The 5,430-nt window shown below is 39.4% G+C and overlaps 1 long non-coding RNA gene across 1 annotated transcript in view; it reads right to left on the bottom strand.

Moving 5' to 3' along the window:
- The window catches only part of LOC141370042 (uncharacterized), a 146,369-nt gene extending 141,478 nt beyond the window's left edge, over positions 1–4,891 (bottom strand). The window contains exon 1 of the long non-coding RNA XR_012373734.1: positions 4,755–4,891. This is a non-coding gene — a long non-coding RNA (uncharacterized lncRNA). The remainder of the gene's footprint in view (positions 1–4,754) is intronic.
- Positions 4,892–5,430: the final 539 nt, after the last annotated feature.

Raw genomic sequence — 5,430 nt, 5'->3', positions numbered from 1 at the left:
TTCTTTCTTCCTTCCTTCCTTCCTTCCTTCCTTCCTTTCTTTCCTTTCTTTCCTTTTCTTTCCTTTCTTTTCCTGAGGATCCGCTTTCTAACAAGCTCTCCAGGTGATTCTGATGGAAGACGATACATAAAACTCATTGTGAGAAACATGGCTGCAGGATATGGGGAGTCATTAGGGATTTATCAGAACAGTGATATAATCAGATATATGACATAAGAAGATAAATAGTTCCTAGAGAATAAATTGGAAGACCAAGCCTAGAAAGAGGTGCATAATCCAATTGGGAAGCTTTTGGAGTGGGGCAGGAGAGAAATAATGAGACACTGAACTGAGCACCATTAGATGAGAATATAAGGAAGAAGTATAAAAGTTTAACAGGACATAGTGGCTTACTGCTTGGAAAAGGAAGGAATCTAACATGACTTCATGTTTTCTGTTTTGGGCTCTGCTGACGATGATTATGTTTTTTGAAACAGCTTATATAGGAAGATGAATAATTTGGGGAATATGAGTTAAATTTTGCATATGTCAGGTTTAGTAAAAGTGTGGGCTTTGGGGTCAGATAAGCTGGATTTAAAGCCCTCTGCCTCTTAACTTCTATGTGACATGGCAAATTGCTTTACCTCTCAGATGTAAAAGTGGGGGGAAAGTTCAGGGATTTTGATAAGTAAATCAGTTAATATAAGAAAGACTTTAGTACAGTGCCTGAAAGTGATTAACAAATGCCAGTAATATTAATAGCTACTGTTATTTTTAATGCCATTATCATTAGCCAGCTGGAGATATTCCATAGACAGATGAAAATATCATCCAGGTGATTATTAAAACTTTGTTACAGATAAGGTCATCCAGAAACATTTGCAGGAACAAGGACCAAGAGAATGCAGGGGAATACGAAAGCTTTAGTTGATGGATGAGCTGGATGAAGCCGAGGAGCGGTCACACAGAAAGAAAGTAAAGCAGAAGATATTGTAGGTCAAGGGTGTAAGGTAGCGGAAGTTATCAACAGTGTCACGTACTTCAGACAGTCAGGTAAAATAAAAGTAAAAAAAAAAAATGTCCACTGTATTTGACAAATGGGAAAACAATGGTGACCTTAATTAGAATGGCTTCAATGACTTACGAGGTTGCAGAGGGAATGGGAGCTGGGTGAATAACCAAAATGATTGTGTGAAAGGACAAACTAGGTGGTAGCAAGAAGAGTCATAGGGTGGAGAAACGCTGGGCTTTCTTTTTTTAAATGGGATGAGCATGAGCACATATCAAGCTTAGAGAAGCAATCCAGTGCAGAGAAAGAAAGTCAGAATCATTGTGGGAGGAGAGACTGAGAGGTAATGGGAAGGATGACATAGACAAAACAAAACAAACAAACAAACAAAAACAGGTGGCTTCTGGCCTTGGACCAAGGAGGGAAACTTCTTCCCTCAGCTCTGAAAGGAAGGACATAAAGAAGTGGTCAAAAATCCAGAAACTGGAGATGAGTGCATTCCTGTCAGAGAACACTGAGTTTCTCCCCAAAATAGGGGAGCTCTCTGATGAAAGTGAAGTGGCTACACTGCGAGGCAGGTTAGTCATGAGAGGAGAGAGGTCCGAATTTGGAGTAAGTAATAAGGGACAAGGGAGTTTACCGGGGACCGTAACACCACTCCCCCACCCCCACCCCCACCCCACCCCCCCATAGAGGGACTGGCAGAGGCGTGGGAGGATCTGGGCAGAAAGTGTTTCACATCCAGTGCTGGGTGCTGGTTGAATAGCAGTTCTGAGCCCTGAACTGGTGACAGAAGAGGAGGAAAGATGAAGATCATTGGGGTTGAAGAGGTTAAGGAAAGGTGCTGACGTGTCTTCCACATGAATGAGGAAAACCTCTAGGACAGTGAATGGAATTGCTGTGGGAAAATATTCAGCGGTGCTTCTTTCTTCAGTGAATGCAGACAAGTGCCCTGGCAATTGGTAGAAAACATCCATGAGGAAACACTGAACACAGTATAATGTAATGGGTAGCAATCCAAAAAAGACAGGAATTTCCGAATAAATGTAGAAAATCAACCATCTGGAAGCAACGACTTGACGTTTAGGAAGTTGACCTCTATTCTGCTTAGAAATACGGGAATCAGGAGAGACAATTCAACGCGTTGTTGTTTTTGTTGTTGTTTTCACATTTTCTTCTCTTCCAGTGCATAAACCCAAATCTGAGGTTTACTTTCTGCCTCTCAACTTGGAATATCTGGCAATTGTTCATGTTGGCTCTCATCTTCCCTAACTTTTAATCCTTGGCCTATGTAGGTGGGTATTGCCATTCTTGTCATTATTCTTTGACACTCCAAATTAAGCAGGTTTACGAACTTGTTTATTTGACTGTCATCAGGAGACATTTTGCCTTTTGTTGAAAATGGGCCCGTTTGAGCAGGAACTGGGCTGGGGTTTGGATATGAACATTGGAACCTTAAAATCCCAACCATGTATATAGATCTCTCTCACACTGTCCTTCTTTCTTTGCTTCCACCCTATCATCCTAACTTGTGATTCTTTTTGTCGTTCTCTTTTATTATTTCCTGGACCCTTACTCCTTGTTTAAATCGGACATCATTCTTAAATATTCTGAAGCCACACAGATGCCCCCTCTCCTTCATCTCTGAACCTAGAATCTCTAAAAAAGAAGCAGCAGCAAAGACAGACCCATAAATAAAACTCTACTTGTCCGGGCACCAGGGCATCCAAATCCATTTGTATCATTAATTTGCCTTTGTGTCTTGTAAACCCAAATTTAGTTATATACTTACCAAGTTTTGGCCATGGCCTCCGATAACTCAAATTGTCTCCCTCAGTTTCCCCCTGTGGAAAAATATCTATCATTTTCCCCATCATTCTTCTGAAACTGGTAACAGATTTAATAGTTTAAGCTACTCTGTTAAAAAGGAAATATCTTTTTAAAGTCAAAATAAAGCTGGTGTGACTGGAAGATTGGCATCATTAAAAGCATGTTATTTAAGTATCTAAGATGTATGCAAAACATAAGTGGTTAAAATAATTTAAAATGAGTTTTTATTGTAAATTAGAATATATAAACATTTAAACCCTACTTTTGAGTGAAAATTGACCTATTTGAAGGATTTTCTCATTTAGCCAACGTCTTTATGTCTTTATGTCTACAACATAAAGATAAAAGGAAGTATTTGTATTCAGGCTTGCACAAAATTAAAAATACATAGATTTGATGCATAGAAATGGACTTAGTAAAAAGTGAGGCTTCTTTCTGTTGAATAAAATAAAACAACGAATAATTCTTGATACGCATTTAAGAATATATTAGTAGAAAAAGAGTGTCTCAAAAACCTATTGTATCTTTTTTCTTCTTCCTCTTTGAGTAATTCAGGCAGGAAACCTCAACATTTTATTTGATTATTTAAGAGTTCCCTTTGGAGTCGAAGTAGATGGAGCTTGATATCACTATGTATAAATAAATAATTTGAAGGTTTCTATGTCCAGATAAAATTCTAAAATCAGATAAGTGGGTTTCATTTTATCTCTTGTTATTGTAGTGGTGGGAAGCCTAGTTTTTCCCTCCCTCCATGGCCTGTAGTCCTCCCAGTATTGCTCCCTCGGGCTCCCCTGTGGCCTGAGGGATGTATTTAGGATCTCATCAGCCCTTTTAATCTGATTGCCATTCTGCATTTTAATCTCTGCTCCTCGGCCCTCTCATAAATTGGGAAGAACTGCATCGTCTCCCCTTTCTCCCCACCTCCTAAACCACACTCAGTCCAGAGCAGCACAGGAGTGATAAATGCCAGATTATAGATTTGCTTCATTATGAAAATGTGTTTGGTGACACTTTTCTTCTGACAGTCAACAATGTAAGAGTCAGCAAACAAGCTTATGACTGTGTGTGCCATTTCATATCATGATGGTTGTTAGTGATGGCTGCATGCTTTATAAAAAGGTAAATGGAATTCATCAGTTCATTTCTTAATTTTTTTTAACAAATATTTGCTTAACACCTAAAATATGCCAGGAATTAGGCGAGGCATTCAGAAAACAGAGATGAATAAACATGTTCCCTGCCTTCAAAAAAAAAAAAAAAAAAAAAACCTCACAGTCAAGTAGAGACAGTCACGGAAATAAATTATTATAATAAAGTAAAACAGAAAATAAAGTATAAAATTCCATTTCAGCACAGAGGATGAATGACTAACAAGACTGAGAAGAAGCTCAGGAATAGTCAAGTTGGATTTCGCACAGAAGACAATGTCTGAACCATGTTTGAAAGAGGAATATGAGACAAAGGGGAAAGCCATTTCCAGCAAACATGCCCAGAAAAGAAGAAAAAATAACATAGTTACATACATGTCAATAGTTTGGCATATAGAGAACATAAGAAGAGAGTTGGCATATTACTAGAATTGAACATCATAAACTCCTTTGAGGAAATAATGACATTTGTTTTCAGGATCACGATTTCCTCAACTTAGTCTATTCCTGAAGTCTCAGGGTAAAGCAGAAGGAGACAGGTATGGCTCCCAGAATCGTAGAAAACCACATCAGATTCATGACGCCTTCCAGGAACAGACAATGTGATCATCCAAGCCCAGTTCAAAGGAGTGAGTGTCTTTGACAAATAAGGAAAAGGTAAAGTTGATTTTTCTAAGACAAAATAAAATGTACATTATTCCTGTGTGGCCCTATCACAGCACAGAACAGAATTTGTAGGAATTTAGAGAATTGTAATACCTAACAGAACTCATCACCAAAAACCATACCACAAGCAGAATCATTCTTTCAAAGATCCTCGTTTCTTATCACACCGGCATTCTTCTAGAGCATTCCCACTGCGACCATTCTTTGACCTCACAGAGAATTGCAATCCTTTATCCTTATTGCTTCATTTCTATCGACCAACCCCCTCAGGAATTCACTTCCCTCCTTCAATAGCCCTCGTTCCAGAGCCCTTCTTTATAATGACTCTTTGGTAAGCACCCTCGATTCCCTGGGCTCTTTCTCCTTCCATCACATCCAGTTTGCAAACCTCACTGATGAATCCAGCAATGCATTTCCTCTGGGCCAGCATCTACGGAGCTAAACACTGCTGGGCAAAAATCTTACCACAGAGAAACTGTGATCATGATTCATTAATGGTCACCAGCCTCAAATACTTATTCAACACTGAGAGACCCGAGTGACCTCCCCCTCACCACCACAGCGACTATTCAACACCTTGTCCACGTCCCTCCTACTGTCCAACTCTCTTTAGTTCTCAGCACATCACCTGCTTCAGAGTTCCCTGAGGACATAGAAACCACATAATACATTCCACGTTATCTTCTCATTACCAGATCTACATCTGCAGTCATCCAATCGTCTCCCCTCTTACTATGAAGGAGGAGCCAACCTTTCTTTCAGAATTCTATCTGTTCTGCGTCTCAGGTAACTATCCCC

The sequence above is a fragment of the Callorhinus ursinus genome, unplaced genomic scaffold (genome assembly GCF_003265705.2).
Source record: "Callorhinus ursinus isolate GAN/ISIS: 27379988/994484 unplaced genomic scaffold, GSC_fseal_2.0 scaffold25, whole genome shotgun sequence".
Lineage (NCBI taxonomy): Eukaryota > Metazoa > Chordata > Mammalia > Carnivora > Otariidae > Callorhinus > Callorhinus ursinus.
This window is presented reverse-complemented; position numbering and strand designations above follow the sequence as displayed.